Here is an 18080-nt window from a genome sequence, read left to right on the forward strand (position 1 = left end):
TATTATTTTATTCTAGTGAAGTGGTTTTTTGTTTAATTGGCTGTTCTTAACAAAAATATCAGCTCTGCCAGCCATACCATTATGTGGTGGTAACTTTGCTGCAAAGTTGAGGTTGGAATATCTTTCCTCTTTGAGAGCACAGGGGAAAGGACCAAAAATGCACTTTACGTAATTTTCTTTGGTAGGCTGGGGCACTAAGTGAATTGCTGTATCCCACTGTGTGAGCTGTGCATAAGATGGGAGTATATTTAATGGCTGTCAAAAAAAAAAAAATCTTTCAGTTTCAGTGTTGCTTTAGACAAACCTTCAAAGTAGCCCTGGCACGAATCAATTAACCACTACCTTGAAGTAATTTTATAAACAAGAAAGCAAATATTATAAAAATAGAATTTGCATATATTATAATGTATAATTTTATCAAAATAATGTTAATAGTAAAGCAAAGTACAGTAAATTAGTTAATAGAACTGTTTGATGATGGTACATAATAAGAGTAAAATAGTATAGATTCTTTTTACAACTCTGCAGATTCATATCTACTTAATATAGCATTTGACTTAAGGTACCATTCATCCTGCTAGGAGAAAAGGCACTCTTAAGTAAGATATTAATTCATGAGCAGAGATATGCTAGAGATTGTTGAATAGATAACATAATGAAAATCCTGGAACTACTTCTAGCTTTGCCCTTTCAGCTTCATTATTATAAGAGAAGAGTGGTACTGATTCTTCCTAGCAAATTTAATAATAATTAGGTAATTGAATCTCCAACTTAGAGCAGTCTTTCCTTCTTTGGTATCAGATATTCAAAGCTTCTCTGAAGCCTCAGTATGAGGAGTTTCCTAGGAATGAGTTTTATCCCAGTTAAGTCCTTCATAGTAAACCCACTTTCATTAGCTAGTGAGAGCTATCAGAATACTGGCTTTACCACTCTCTACATGCTGTCTGTTAATATGAGACAAATCTATATTTATTTATTAATGAATTCAAATTGAGACTAGGACATTTATTTTATTATAAAATTTTTTTATAAATAGCTTTCATTTTCTAACATATTTATTTTATTTTTTGTCATCTAATTACAGCCATCTAATCACCCTGCAGTTTTTGGACTGGTGTCGATTCGGTTGCACACTACAAATCCATTTTCTTCAAGACTCACAGGTAATTTTGTCATAAATCTATGTATACTTTCCTAATTTCTAGGCTAGTGAAGATAGAAACATTTGATGTTAATTCATTCAAAGTGACATGACAAGAAAAACTCCAGGTAGTAAATTCCCAATTTACAAAAATAGCATAGATAGCATCTTAACCAACAATAAATTTATCATACCATGTCTGTAAAAAAAAAAAAAATCACATTCAATGGAGGAATAGGGAACACAGAAAAGCTGGTATATAAATGTTGTAAAAATACTTACAAATTGTTGATAAGTGATAATTACTGTGGCATTTTTGTTGTTTTCTGGATGAGATGTCATCAAATAGATTCAGAAATGTCTGTTCTTTTTTTATCAATATACCACATTCAAATACCATAGTAAAGAAAGATCTGTGGTAATTACTTATAGCCCGTAAGAAGCCCAGTTTATTTTGAGTTATTTCACTTACATCACATGCAATCAACTTGAGCCTGATCACTGTTTTAGTCTGTGCAGAGTGATTATGTCAGAAGCCACTATACTCTTGGCAAGATGAAGCCTCACGTGGTTTTTGACTGACTCTTTGAGCTGGCACTTGTGAGAACTAACAGGGTCATCGCACATTTCCGTCTCTGCTAACAATGTTCTTCCTCACATTGTCCTACTGGTCAACTCATGCTTTGTTGATAGAAAACTTAATTGTTAGTCTCAGGGAAGGTTTCCCTCCTTCTCTCAGTTTCTGCTTCCCCATAGGGTTTGTTTTTGTTTCCAGTTTTATTGAAATATAATTGACATAGAACCCTGTATCAGTTTAAAGTGTACAACATGACGATTTGATATATGTATATGTTGCAAAATGATTACCACAGTAATTTCATCACCTCACATAGTTACAAATTTTTATTTTTCTTGTGAAGAGAACTAAGACTTGATACGGTTAATCAGACCTCATGGAAGACCTGTGAATGGTTGTATTTGCCTCACTGGATTTTGGTCCAGGCATCTTCCTGACTAGACTGTCTCCCCTGCTAGACCGAACACTTTGAAGACAAGAACTCTGTCTTAATTATCTGTTTTTCCCCAGTGCTGGTTATCTGTCTTTCCCCAATGCCTAGAACGATTTCTGGCATGGTACAAGATAGATATTAATACATATTTATTGCATCCAAAAACAATGTAAATTGCCATCTTTATAAAAAAAAGATTGTTGTAATTCCTAGAAGTGATAAGGGAATTTGGATCAGTAGGCATGATATGATTAAACATTTTGAAGGAGTCATGACAACAAACGCATTAGATAGATGTGGCTCTACAGCCCTCTGTTTAAATCTTTAAGGCTTTTTTAAAAAAAGGATTATTTTATTTTTTAAAAATTCTCACTGGTTTAGAACCTGTGTGACTTTTCTTCTCGTATCAACTCTTTTCCTGTTTTTTGTTACTTGCGAATAAGAAGGAAACATCCTACCTAGGTGCGTAGATAAGTGATGAAATCAATATAGCAAAATGTTAACAATTGTAGAATTGTAGTGGGTATTTGGGTGTTCACTGTGCAATCTGTTTGACTTTTTTGTAAGTTCTAAACGTTTCATAATAAGATGTTGGGAATACCAAGAAAAAAAAAAAGAAAATAGGTATCAAACCATAAAGGGTGTGGGATACAGGTATCAGGAATTCTTTAATAAAATCAACTTTACTTTAAAAAAAAAAAGCCACATCCTGTAGGAATACACTGAAAACTCCATCAAGCTTCCAAACACGAAGAGTATTGCCAAGTTATGCACATCTTAAGATTTTTCTCTTATAAAGCCAAGAAATGTGAAACTTATTAGCAGTTCTCATGTGTGGTTTTATGAGGAAAAGGAAAATGCAGCAGTTAGTTTTCCTATGGCAATGAGGCTTCAGTTCTGAGTCCTTTCCCAGCTTTGCAACCAGCGAGCCATGGCTGCGGATTCCTCACTCATCCAGACAGCTGGCGGAGCCTCCTAAGACCAAGCAGTTGCTTTGACAAAAATCTTTGTTGGATCCGCCTTACTCTTTTCTTCTCTGTTAATTCTCACTTGTGTTAAAGAAAAACCCATGCTTATGTACTGATAACTTGGTAGATTTTTCGTAGAGCATGCTTTCCTTTCATATACATATAACCCATCTCCTTTTCATTTTCTTGTGCTTGACTTATGAATCAACCTGCATTTTGCAGGCCCTTATCATATTTAGAAAAAAAGTCTGAAAACCAGTGCATCATCTCCAGAGCAGGAGCTCCAGCTCTCTGATGGATGGCACTGCAACGGCGACACAGATCAGGCACATTAGGCACCTAAAGCTGTATCTGTGGTGTCAGTGGATGAATAGTATCGTACCTTAGAACTTGGTTTTGGATCATTAGAGGCTGTGTTCACTGGAGGCTGAATTTAGGCCACAGCAAAAAAGTTCTGATACAAGAAAGCTTCCCACTTATAAACTGAATCACTTTGGATTAAATGAGGTTTTAATTCCCGGATCTGTAAAGAGAACTCCACCAAAATCCATGTATCCAGTTGTTTATGGAGAAAGAGTTGTAAGAAGCAGGGATAAGAAGGAGAAGGTTTCATTCTAGTTACATAAAGTTTAATTAAGGGAGGTAGTTCTTTCTCTCTCTTTCACGGTTGTTAGGGGTTCTGGACAAGGTTTTTTTTGTTTTTTGTTTTCCCTCTGAGAAAAACTTTTAAAGTTAACATAAAGTAAAATAGACTATTGTTTCGGTGTATAGCTTCATGAGTTTTAACACATATATTGTTACCTGTAACCATCACCATATTTAGGATGAAGAATAATTCCCTTACCCCAAAACATTCTCTCATACTATCCCTTTATAGATCCTTTTTGCCCCAACTTCTAAGCTCTGGCAGCCACTGACCTGTGTTGTGGCACTACAGTTTCATATTTTTGAGAATACACTAGTCCACTAGCAAATTATAATATGATGTAAGTCTTGTGCATGGACCAGTCTGATTAGCATATTTTAGGGGTGGGGAGCTAACGAGGGAGGTGGTTCAAGGGAGAGGAGTTGGAAGAATTACTTGCCCATCAGTTGATATACCTTTCTGGGTGCCTGTCTTCAATCTCACTTTCTCTCCATATTTATACAGAAGAGCTAGGAAGAGTAACTAACATCCTTTTTCCATTGTCCTCCAGCAAAGATTCTGGTAAGGAAGTATTAAGTTTATATAATGGAGGGGAGAAAAGAATTCTCTTTTCTTAAATGTTGAGTAGACACAGTCCACTGACAAATGTAACCAGGCATTTTGATAATCATCTTAGATGGTATTAAGGTAGGTACCGCTTGCAGCTCTTAAGTATGGTAAGAGTGTCTTCCTACTTATAGAGGGAGCTGCCTTGTGACTCAAATTCTCAAGACTCCTGATCCTGGGTGTGCATCATGCCAGGGAAGTGAAGAGCTGTGCTGACTGGGCTATGGCCCCTTTTCCATCATGCTTAGTCTAATTTATGTAGCACAATCTAATGGCCTCAGCAACTGCAGCTAGCAATGGCCCAATTGATAGAAATAATTGGAGTTAGGCTTCATTAATAGAAGTAGAGCATCCAGAAAAGGGGGGAGGCAGACAAACTTGTTCCATTTATGCTGTAAAATACCTAGAGTATTGTGCCCAGTTTGGGGGCTGTATCTTACAGGGAACATTTAACATACTGAAGAAATATAATGAGTTGAATAAATGAGAAACAGGTTAAGGAATTACATGTGATTGGCTTGAAAATGGAAGACTCACAGCTGTATAATTTTTGTCTTCAAATAACTCATGTAGAATAGGGTTTAGATTTATTCTGTATTACCCACAGAACAGTGATTCTTAAGTTTTATGAGTCATAGGCACTTTTATGAATCTGATGAATACTTTGGACATTTGATGCAGAAAAATGCACAGATATCATAATATTATATATATTTATACATATATATATATTTAAGGAAGTTTTAGGAACAATATGTATTCATTTTTAGGAAAGCCTCAGATGTGCCTTCCTCCAAGAGGGTGGATATAGAAAGACCAGAGTAGCAGCTTTTAACTTATTAACAGTAGAACTTTCCAGTGATTTGAGCTCTCTGGAGCTAAAATTGGCTGTTTCAGGAGTTAACAATCTCTCTGTTACTGGACAAGTTTAAGCATGAGCTGGGGACACTTTGATGGTTATGTTGAAGAGGGATCTTATAAATATGGTGGAGTTTTGGCTACATGAACTCTAGTTCCTTTAAAACCTTGAGAATCATTAGATTCTATGAGTTTTACAGTAAAAGCCTCATATAACATGAATGTTCTATAAGGCATATCGTAATCCTGTTCACAGACCCTGGCATTCATGTACGGCTTTATAGAGTATTTGATTTATTTTAGGACTTCTGCTTGATTTCCTCTTGGTCTGCCCCATAATTTTCATTATCTCCATTTGGAGTTCTTTTTGGGTTTGACTCTATGGACCAGTACCCAAATTCATTGCAGTAATAAAGCTTTAAAAATGAAATATAAAATCATGTGTTAGTTATCAAGTTTCCTTAGCCCATTAGCTCCTAGAGAATAGAAACTGGAGGTTTTTAGGTTGATCTTGTAGAGAGACCTGCTCCATATGGGTTACCAAGTTTACTCTGTGACTCACTGCCATACTTTGCACAATCATATTTCAAGGAGCCTTTAAGCCAATAGCTATAATGGGTTTACAGTGTTTTGCTGGAAGGAGGGAAGGAGGGAAGAAAGAAGGAGGAGAGAGAGAGAGAGAGAGAAAGAGAGAGACAGAGAGAGAGACAGAGAAAGAGAAACTGACTCACTTTTAGACAAAACCTCTTAATACCAACCTACTATATTGCTGAACTAAAAGAACAGATTTAGTTTCTATTTTTCAATCCTTGGGATTTTTTCTGACCCCAGAAGCAAAAGTGTTGCTTAATGATAATTATGTTGCTTGGGGCTTCCAGATCAAACTGGGATAGAACCATATCTTTCTTGTCCAGACAAGGCACAGGGAAAGAATGAATAAGATCCTCTCCCAAAAGGTAGAAACCTCATGAAAAATAGAAACTGAGAGATATATTGCTGTGGAAGCATTTGTTGTTACATAATTAACAAGACCTCAGATATGTGACGAGTAGGTTTCATTTATATTTTAAAAACACTGATAAACTATACTGCTGATCTTTTCATTCCCAAGAACTGAGAGTTACTTGAGAGATTTCTAAGAGTAGATTCTCCCACAGGAAAGCAACATGTTTCTCAAAATGCTGGCTATTTCTGGGGATTATCATAAGGGGTATTAGAGTCAGGAGATCAATGTGTAGAATTTTGGATGTTGCAACCAGAGGAATAGCTAGAGAATGTCCAGAAAAGGGCACCTGAACTGAATCAAGAGAATGTGAGTGCTGCCATCTGAGGACAATCTAAAAATATTTGCTCTCATCTGTCTGGCAATATGCAGGCTAAAATGAAAAATGATTGATGTCTGTCAAATTATGAGAGTTATGTATAATTGGAACCAGACTTAAATGCAAATGAACGAACATATGTGAATGGGATTTAAATAGATCCTGGCACATAGTAGGTGTTCAATAAATGTTAATTCCCTGCTTGTGAAAGCTTATTTGGAAGTTTAAAAGAGGAAATTTTTAACACAAATAAAAAGAAATATAATTTGCAGCAGGTAGTAAACATACGAAATTTGGTATTGAAAGAGGTGGTTTTGGTGGAAATGCAGAACTAGCTTCAAAATAGACTTGGATAAATTGAGAGATTATAGATACATAGTGATTAGTTAAGGGAAATGTGTCTTTGTAGGCTGAAGGGACAATTTCTAACTTCAAAAAATAAGCTTGTTGTTTTTCTCATTATAAAAGACACATTTGTTAAATAATTTTCAGAAAAATAGATGGACAAAACCCCCAAACCACTTATGATATCACCATACTAATAGCACTCAAAATTTTACATGTATAGTTACAATATTTTTCTGTGTCAGTGAAGATACTTAATCAGCTGTACATTAATGTTTGATAAATTCGATCTCAATGAAGTGAACATCTTTCATATTAAAATGTGTAAACACAATTTTATGTGATTAATGTTCCAAAGTAAAAGCAATATCATACAAATTATGTAATCAATTGCCTATAACTGGAGTTTGATAATTTCTCCAAGTTTTTGCTATTAGAACCAATATCTGTTAATCTGTCCTTGTGTATTTCTGAAAATATGTTATAGGTTGAATTCCTAGAAGTGAAATTACTTGGTCAAAGACCATGAAAAATTTTGAAGCTTTTAATAGATATTTGCCAAATGTCCTCTAGAAATATTATAATAGCAATAGGTCCTCTCATCGTGGTTTATAAAGTACTTATTTCCTCAAACCTTCTCCAAATCTGGGTTATTAAAAAAAGAATTTACTGACTTTATTTTAAAAATATATTATTATACTTTTAATATACTGTGATTACTAGTGAGATTAAATATGAAATATTTTCAAATGTTTATTTTTGGGGGGTGACATGCTGCTGTTCTAAATACTTTCTCCAGTGTTGCATTGATGTGCGCTTATTAATTTGAAAGACTTTTCAGTGTTGCAGTGTAGTTGACCTTTTTTCTTTTCTTTGTCTGAGAATTCTCCTTCATTTGAGATCTGGCCAGTTTCCTACTATAGAAGCCAAGGCACGATACTCTATTACCCAACGTCCTTTGCAGTTATGTGTTCATGTGCTTCTATCTGGGACCTTAAATTGGGAGTGAGTGATGCAAAAAAGCAGGGAAAGATGAGGATTTATTTTAGTAATGTGGCAGCTCAAGTAGTGTCAGCAGCAACACCTAATGTCCCACGCTGAGCTTCATTGGTGGCGGTGTCTGCAGCAGCTGGAATCTGTGATACGACTTTGGTTGTGATTTTGGCTGCCTAGCCCGTATTTATTCATTTTAAAACATCATTATTGTAAAATCCAGGTTTATTATGGTGTTTACATACAGTAAAAGTCAAATATATTGTTTGATGAGTTTTGACAAATGTATACAGTTTTATAACAACCACCATAATCAAGATATAGACTATTTGCTTATTTATTGGCTACTTAACATGTGCCAGGCATGGCATGTTTCATTTATGTTCTTTCATTTGTCGCATCAAAACTTTATGTTGTTGGTTTTATTATCATTCCCATTTCACCAATGAGAAAACAGATATTAAGTAACTTTGCCAAAATAACGAATCTAACTGGTGGTTAAGTCAGGATGTAAACCTAGGCAGTCATTTCTCCTGCTCTGCACTGCTTCCACCCATCAAAGGATTGTTCAGTTAAAATATACATTACTTAGATGTTCATTGAGATGTACAATTCCTGCACATTATTCTTATTTCAAATCCCTAATATTCAGAAACAGAACCTAAAAACAAAATAAAATTCAACCATACATAACTTTATTTTGGCATTTGTTACTGGGTTCTCTAGAAATGATCATTTGGCGTCCAGGGTATTTGTATGTTGTTCATGTCAGAAGTCAATAGATAAGTCAACATGAATTTGTTGAATTCATCTATGTACACAGCAGATGACTGAGTGAAGAAGGCGGTATAAGTGGAGTAAAATGTATGGCCTTAGTCCTCAATTTTGTTGATGGGAAAAAATATAGAGAAATTAATGGGTTAGGGTGCAATAAAAGATTCTTTATGATCGAGGGTTAACTATATGAGAGAGTAAAAAGGGATAAATGGAAGCGTTACCTAGGAAAGTTCTGTGGGGGAAGAATGGGTTTGAACAGGTGTATTGAACAAGGTGTAGATTTGGGATAGCTGAGAGGAGGAGGGAGCTATTTCTATGAAAAGGTCAGGGAAGTGAGAATGAACTAGGCACATGTAGAAGACAGACACTGAAAGTTGAGTAGGTAGGATGAAATAAGGTAGGATGAAATAAGATTGCATAAGCATATGTTATAAAGGAATTAGTATACCAATAAGAGAAGTTTGGGGCTTCCCTGGTGGCGCAGTGGTTGAGAGTCCGCCTGCCGATGCAGGGGACACGGGTTCCTGCCCCGGTCCAGGAAGATCCCACATGCCGCGGAGCGGCTGGTCCCGTGAGCCGTGGCAGCTGAGCCTGCGCGTCCGGAGCCTGTGCTCCGCAACGGGAGAGGCCACAACAGTGAGAGGCCCGCGTACCGCAAAAAAAAAAGAGAAGTTTGGGCTTGATTCAGTAGGCAGGGAAGCACCAGTGTATACTCTTGAGCCAGAACAATAATTTAGGAATCATGATCTTTGTTCTCATAAAACTAAACTAAGATGTTGAACTCTGGAGATGCCTTAAACACCGGTGTTCCCATGGATTTATCCAAGAACTTCTTCTTTTCCCTTTTAACAGCCTCTTCTTTGGTAATCTTTGTCACCTCTCTGTGTAATCCTTCCTTTTAAGAAGAGGGAAATAACTTGTAATAACTGTTAGTGGAGTATAATCTAAAAATACTGAATCACTATGCTGTATACCTTGTAAATCAACTATACTTCAATAAGAAAGAAAGCAAACTATATAATTCTCTTTATTTAAAAATTTTGGCTGATATATTAAAATTTTGGTTGTCACCATTATGCAGTGGAGAAAGTATGGTCCTGCAGTCAACTCCCTGATCTGAAAAAATGAGAATACCACCTGCCTATATATCCTATCAGGTTGTTTTCAAGTTGAAATGAAGTATTGAATATGAAGTTGAGTGTGTCCACCATGGAGGAACTCAGTAAATGTTGAGTCTCTTCCCCATCTCTTATGTCTACTAGTGATTGATAGTAGAAAACAAAACAAATGAGGAAACAGCAAGTAAATATCAATGAGAAATCATAGAAAGTTGATAATTTATATGTTTATTGTGTATATCATTTGTTTTCTGAATATGTACATGAGCTCGCCTCATTTTTATTTTTTAATCATATGCCATTTAATAGATTTCTTGATGTTCTTGGGACTTCCCTAGTTGCTCAGTGGTTAAGAATCCGCCTGCCAATGCAGGGGACACGGGTTCAAGCCCTGGTCCGGGAAGATCCCACATGCCGTGGAGCAACTAAGCCCATGCACCACAACTACTGAGCCTGCGCTCTAGAGCCTGTGAGCCACAACTGTTGAGCCCATGTGCCACAACTACTGAAGCCCGTGCACCTAGAGCCCATGCTCCGCAACAGGAGAAGCCACCGCAATGAGAAGCCCACGCACCGCAACGAAGAGTAGCCCCCACTCGCTGCAACAAGAGAAAGCCCGTGCGCAGCAACAAAGACCCGATGCAGCCAAAAAATAAATAAATAAATTTATTAAAAAAAAAGATTTCTTGAAGTTCTCTAAATATACATTTCTTGCAAGTTAAAGAAGGAAAGATGAGCAGGTATCAGACTGTGTATTTGACTATCCTACACATGATAACTTCCTTCTCCTACGGTGAGAAGGAAGAAAAATACACTTCATACTGAATGATTTGTTTTAAAAATACATTGCTTGGAGTACATTAACTAAAAATAACATTGTATTGGGCAGTGAAACTTGGCCACAATAATATTTTGTTAAGTATTACTAAACTTTTATTGAAGCTGGAGTAGACCAGTAGTGATTAATTTCTCTGCTTTTCTGAGTGGGTCTTAAGGAGAAGCAAGCTAATGAGAGTACAGTCTCTGCTTCTGATGCTACAGCCTTGGGGTAGATGTATGAGGGAAGATTGGATCCTACTTTGCTGGATGAGTGGGAGTTTCTAGGATGGAGACATTATATGAAGATACAGCTCTTGTGAGGAGTAGGGGGATATGTCTGTCCGTTGAGATGTTACTCATAGACGGCAATCTAATAAAACCATTACATGCATCGGTAGCCACATATTCCCAAAAAGAGAAGACCTGACTCTGCAGGGCCCTGGGCCCTGGTGGTAGAATAGGATGCAACATGACACCTTGTTCACTGTCTCCATTCCTTTTATTGTTAAATAGTGTTGTGTTGAGTTGAGCTTAGTTATTTGGTACTTTTGGGGGAGATAAGGAGGAATTTTAATAAGCACTCTCCCTTGCCCAAATTTCTCTTTCTAACTTGAAGCCTTACTTAAGCAATGAATACCATAATTTCTTCTAGTAAGTTGTTTCTGTTTGGAATAAACATACCAGTATCATGTGCTCACAAAGCTCATTGTATACTCCACTATATGAACAGGTTTAGTAGCTATCTTAACTGAGGGAGAATGTGGGTATGGGAGATGCAGATAATGAGCAGAGGGTTGTATCAAAAACCACATTTTCAAACTGCACATGTCCCAGGTTAAGAATTAAGAAACATAGAACCCCCCTTTCAGTAAAAGAAAAATTCCTACCCTTGAGGAGCATGTAAATAATTATGAAGATTAAGTAAGCAAAATTTTAAAGTGATTATTTTGAAGACCATGTAGAGATTGTTAGTGCAGTGATGAAGAAATAAAAACATGGGAGTTTCCAAAATGGAGCAATAGAGAATGGATTGGGAGTAACATGGTGATGAAGTCTTGAGCTCCAGTTCTTGGAACACTGCATGCATTACTTACTAAAACTAGCACAGCTGTGGGATCTCTGACATAGCTATCAGCCTTTCCTTGTCTTGGCTTCCTCATCTGTGAAATGGAGATACTAATAATAGTAACTTGCCTCATAGGATTGTTGTATGGATTAAATGAGTTACCACAAATGTTAGCTGTATTTATTATCTTTTATAGCTGTTATTTCATTTGCTGGAATGCTATTGGTATAGTTCATCTTTTCTTCTCTGAAATAATCTTAGCAATCAGAAACTTTTATTTTAAAATAAGTATTCACTTAAATCACATTAGAAAACATATATTTTAATAAAAATGCATATTTAAAAAAGAAGCAGTAAGATAAAGAGTATAAATGATTTGTTATTTTGAAACAATCAGTTGGTTAAATTTACCTGAAGGGAGGGGTGTTTTAGCTTTTGTATTTAATGAAAGCAGGTTAAAATGCATAGGCTGATAAAAGGAATTTACAGCTCTGGGTTTTTTTTTTCCCCAAAATATAACTACCTGGGGTTGGGGATGGGACATTGTGCAAGGATGTCTTTATTTAAGTTTGCTTTTCTCAAGAATTATGCACCAAGAAGGTATGAGGCTGAGAGGCATCTAGTTATATATCAGGTTTAAATGTTGATTAATCATAAAAAGCATATTTTATAAGGGGGAAAATGCATTCAACTTTTTCCCTGAGTAAAGTATGCAGAAAACCTGCTTAAATGGGGCATATAATTTTTAATGACTCAGGCCTTTAGTCCTTGGAAATGAACCAAGTATGATAAATAAGATGGAAGCTGGAGAATATTGAGCTTGTCATCATCACATCATCAAATTAGAAATCACCTGAGGATGTATATGAAGGATAATATCTTGAAAGGATTAGTCTTTAGTCTAGCTCACTTTGAAGAGTGTGGAATAAGTTGAAGAAAGTTGATTATAGTCAGTTAATCCAAAAATCTCTTCCTGATATTTGGGAGATACTGACATGATAATCAAAAATAGTGTAAAACTTTCATTTCAATAAAAATCTATCAGGGTTCAGTTTCTCATATAAATTATTTTTGAGTCCTTTTCCTTTGACTCATATAGTGTTTACAAGAAATTGTGTTCCCACCTTGCATCTTTCTTTTGCTAACTTTTGACCTTTGATTTTTCAAATACTTTACGGTCCACCTTATAGGTTGCTCTTCTTATTTCACAGGCTGTCCATAGGAGGAAATGTTCACTAGTTAGCCCAGGAAAAAAGCAAGATTTGTGCATCTTAAAAAATAAGTGAATGCATTCATTCTTTTATTTAATCAGATATAATAATTTAAAACTATATTAAACCTGTCCCTGAAGATCACAAAGAAGACAGAATTTGGAAAATTAAAGAATTAGGTAAATTAGAAAAGCTTAAGATGAACAGATAACTAGTGAAGAAAAAAATTAAAGATACTCTATACATAATTGATTTTAATATAGCACCAATGGATCATCAATGCAAAAAAACCTGTACCCATGGAGTTCAGTCTACTTTTGCTTTAAAGGTCACCCAGTGTCTTAGGACTCTCTCAAATTAAGTAACATAGACAGATCAACAAGCAAAGGAAATTTAAAACTATAGAAAAAATGGAAAATGGTGACTGACCAGTCTGATCTTATGAAATATTTCTGATTGATAATAATCAGAACAGCAATTTTCCATTTCGGTGTTGAGACAGCATCATTAACTAATCAAAGATTCACTGAAACTCTCAACATACTATACAGTTATTAAAATTATGAAAAGTTAGGCATAATATTAAGAACAAAACAAAAGATAAGGGATCAAAACTATCAATACAAAAAGAATCACAGAGCTAGGGACTAAAGGTATTATAGTAACTATCAAATATAGAACCATAAATGTCAAGAAAATGGACATTTGACAAATCTAAATTAGATCTGTTGAGATGAGAGATGAGAATTGAGAGTTATATGTCAAAAACTAAAGAAAATTTTAATATTTATGAAAAGGCTCAGAATTCATAATGTAGAAGAAACATCAGTTCGTCTTGATAAAATAAAGTTGAAGAATGTGGATATATGTTGATTAAATGAATTCCACAAAAATTCATTCATCTTAAAAACATTCTCAAGAATATTTCACTATTTTTAGTAGAGAAAAGCAAAGGAAAGGGGAATCTTTATTGCAACTGCCAGCCAGTTATGTACCATCAATAATATTCTGGGAGAAACATTGACCACATTTATAAAGTATAAAATTAGTCCATACAGATTTTCTGATTTACATAAGAACACAATCACACACATAAATAAAATGCAAATATATATACATACACACATATGTATATTCTTGTATATGTGTGTATGCATGCTAATATTATTTTTTTTAGCATAAAATCAAAATTCTGGGCCTTAAAATGATAATTATTGATAAAAAGAAATAAGAAAAGTTATCAGCTGTGTATAATACTGTCTAACTTCTTGTTCTAACTTAAGAATTGACTTCACAGTTGCAGTTTCATTATCGATGAAATAGGTATAAAAACCTTTACCTTATATTGTTGTGTATGGATTCAGTAAGGAAATATATAGAAAGCACTTAGCACAATACCAGGCATATAGTAAATCTTTCATAAAAGTAAATATTATTAAAAGAAATCATTAAGAGAATTGGGGAATTGAATGCTTATAGTACTACTAGAAGTGCTTTTATTAGTGATACTGAATGATAAACATACTAAAGACTCTAAAAAGGTAGACCTAAATATGAAAAATTCATATTTTTAATTTGACAAATTTGCCCTATCCAAATAAATGTAACTGTTAGCTAACATTTCCATTTTTATTTATTTTATTATTTTTGGCTGTGTTGGGTCTTCGTTTCTGTGCTAGGGCTTTCTCTAGTTGAGGCGAGCGAGGGACACTCTTCATCGCGGTGCATGGGCCTCTCACTGTCGCGGCCTCTCTTGTTGTGGAGCACAGGCTCCAGATGCACAGGCTCAGTAGTTGTGGCTCACGGGCCCAGTTGCGCCGCGGCATGTGGAATCTTCCCAGACCAGGGCTCGAACCCGTGTCCCTTGCATTGGCAGGCGGATTCTTAACCACTGCGCCACCAGGGAAGCCAACATTTCCATTTTTTATGGCCAACTTCTTGGGTTAGTTGATAGATGCTTGTTTTGGCCTTTCTATATAGTGCTTACTACTCTACTGAAAGGAAGTAAGAAGTCTATTGTATACCTTTCAATTGCATGTTGTACAACATATCCTTTTCTCAAAGTATATGAACTGATTTCAAAGGTCAGTTATTAAATGTCCTAATATTTGTGGCAGATCAAGTGTGGACCCAGAATCATTGGAAGTTCTATATACATCAAAGATAGATAAAGACATGATGAAGTTAAAACTTTTGTTTTCTAGAAAACCACATTCTTTAGATCTATCTAGGAAATCAGCTGAATATGCATGAAACTGTGCTATCATCTGGTTTACATTTTCCCATCTGGTCCAAAGAATAGTGTCTGTCCAATCTCTTGCTAAAGCAAATACACTATAATTGGTTATTCTCCATATCTATGAGTTTAGTAATTATATTAAATGGAAATTTGGCTAGTTGGATATTTATTCATTTATTTATTTCTTCAATTGTATTCTATGGACTGACAATAAAGTATTATCAGTGAATCCACGTTGGCATTTGATGACGACCATTTTCTAAGTGCTTGCAAGATATCAGTTTTGTAAGCATTCCATAATTTTGCTAGTCTACAAATTTCAGAATTCAACATTCAGCACTTAAACTCCAATAATGTTTTCTTTGTTTTCAATTGTATGAGCATAATATTCCATCCCATGAGTAAGCAACTATGAAAACTAAGCATAAAAATGTGGCCAGAATTTGGCATAAATTATGAGTCTACAAATAAAGATTAATTTTCCTTTTAATTAATAAAACCTAGTGTTTGGCATTTTCTCTTCTAAATTCTTCAGAATCTAGAGTATATTTTTAGAATTGGGTTTGCATCCCAATTTCAAAACAACTTCTCTGAATTTCAGTTACTTCCTCAGTAAGTATGGATATAGTAATACTTGTATTCTAGGATTGTTGTGAATAGAAGATTCACAACAAAATAAGGTGTTTGTGAAGCATCTAATATAAGATCTGGAACACTGTAGAGATTCAATAAACCAGAGGAAAAATTGTTGTTATTCTATAAGTCCAATTTCAAGCACCCACAAGAGTGGTCTTTCAGCTCTCTGTTCAGCTTCTCTGCTTGTTTTTGTCTCTAGTGGTGGTGCAGGTTCAGGGCCAGGAGAAACTCTGGGCTAATTGTCTAGGGAATGGGAGTAGGGTGAGGATTTGGAGTAGGATACAAATTGATGGGATTGTCACCACTGAGCAGGCTAGGGAAGTGGGGTAGAAACCCTTGCCGAGGTGAGGGAGGCAGAGTAAGATCTGAGAATCTTGGGGCCCACAGATAAGAGAGGAGGTGTTATTATTGAAACAGGAAGGGGAAGGTATCTTTGCTCAAAGTCCAGGTATACAATTTATAACTGAATGAGGACAGTAATGTCAGCTGAGTACTTGTAACATCCAACCGTTTACAGTGCATTGATCTTGAGCAGCTTCAGTCTGAATTTGTCTCCCAGGACAAAAGGAGGTTAGACCCCCAGGGAAGGAGAGACTAACTACACATCTTCCCAGACTTACAATGGCATTATGTCTTTATAAACCCATCGTAAGCTGAAAATACCATTCAATCAAAAATGTATTTAATACACCGAACCTACTGAACATCACAGCTTAGCCCAGCCTACCCTAAAAGTGCTCAGAACACTTACATTAGCGTACGGTTGGGTAAAAATCATCTAACACAGCCTCTTTCCTGGCTGGAACCATGGAAGGTGCTGAGGAGAAGAAAAAGAAGTTTCCTGCTGTGCCAGAAACCCTTAAGGAAAAGCGGTAGAATGTCTCAGAGCTTAAGATCAAGCGCCTGAGAAAGAAATTTGCCCAGAAGATGCTTCGAAAGGCAAGGAGGAAGCCTTATCTATGAAAAAGCTAAGTACGATCACAAGGAATACCAGCAGATGTACAGAACTGAAATTCGAATGGCTAGGATGGCAAGAAAAGCCGGCAACTTCTACGTACCAGCGGAACCCAAATTGACATTTGTCATCAGGATCAGAGGTATCAGTGGTGTGAGCCCAAAGGTTCGAAAAGTGTTGCAGCTTCTTCGCCTCTGTCAGATTTTCAATGGCACATTTGTGAAGCTCAACAAGGCTTCGATTAACAAGCTGAGAACTGTGGAACCATACATTGCATGGGGGTACCCAAACCTGAAGTCAGTAAATGAATTGATCTACAAGTGTGGTTAGATCTACAAGTGTGGTTATGGCAAAATCAACAAGAAGCGAATTGCCCTGACGGATAATGTGTTGATTGCTCGATCTCTTGGCAAATACGGTATTATCTGCATGGAGGATCTGATTCATGAGATCTATACTGTTGGAAAACGTTTCAAAGAAGCAAACAACTTCCTGTGGCCCTTCAAATTGTCTTCTCCACGAGGTGGAATGAAGAAAAAGACTACCCATTTTGTAGAAGGTGGAGATGCTGGCGACAGAGAAGACCAGATCAACAGACTTATAAGAAGGATGAACTAAGATATCTACCATGATTATTTTTGTAATCTGGTCAGTTAATAAACAGTGACTGCTTTCAAATTGAAAAAACAAAATCATCTAACACAAAGCCTATTTTCTAATAAAGTGCTGAATATCTCATGTAACTTACTGAATACTGAAAGTGAAAAAGAACAGTTGTATGGGTACCGAATGCTTGTAAGTGTATCCATTGCTTATCCTTGTGATTACATGGCTGGCTGGGAGCTGTGGCTGCCACTGTCCAGCATCATGAGAGTGTCGTGCTATGTATCAGTAGTCCAAGAAGAGATTAAAATTCACAATTCAAAGTTCAGCTTCTAGTGAATGCATATTGCTTTGGCACCATCGTGGTCAAAAAATCGTAAAGTCTAGCCATCGTAAGTCGGGACTGTCTTTATATCTTTTCCAATTCAGAAGTGAACCCCCCTGCCCCAAGCAGCTCCCACTCAGGGACACTGAAATCTCTGAAACACTAGCTTATGGAGCCTTGAACTTCTTTACACTGGAAGCAAACTGTTAGCCATAAAGGTTTTAAAATGCAAATAAACAGAAATAACCAATTTGTTTCTATTTTAATATATAGGATATGGATAAGAACACCAAAAGGTATCTGGAACCCTGTCCCAACTGTGATTTCTTTCTCCACTATGGGCAGATTTTCTAAAAATATCAGGTTTATTGAGGTATAATTTACATATAATAAAATTCTCCGTAGGTTTGATTTTGTTGAGACACAAGACAACTCTTCTTCA

At 36.0% G+C, this 18080-nt stretch overlaps 1 pseudogene; it reads left to right on the plus strand.

Annotated features, from left to right (window-relative positions):
* Positions 1-16562: 16562 nt before the first annotated feature.
* On the plus strand, positions 16563-17376 carry LOC137225867 (large ribosomal subunit protein uL30-like; annotated as a pseudogene).
* Positions 17377-18080: the final 704 nt, after the last annotated feature.

Source organism: Pseudorca crassidens, chromosome 6 (genome assembly GCF_039906515.1).
Source record: "Pseudorca crassidens isolate mPseCra1 chromosome 6, mPseCra1.hap1, whole genome shotgun sequence".
In the NCBI taxonomy this organism is placed as follows: domain Eukaryota; kingdom Metazoa; phylum Chordata; class Mammalia; order Artiodactyla; family Delphinidae; genus Pseudorca; species Pseudorca crassidens.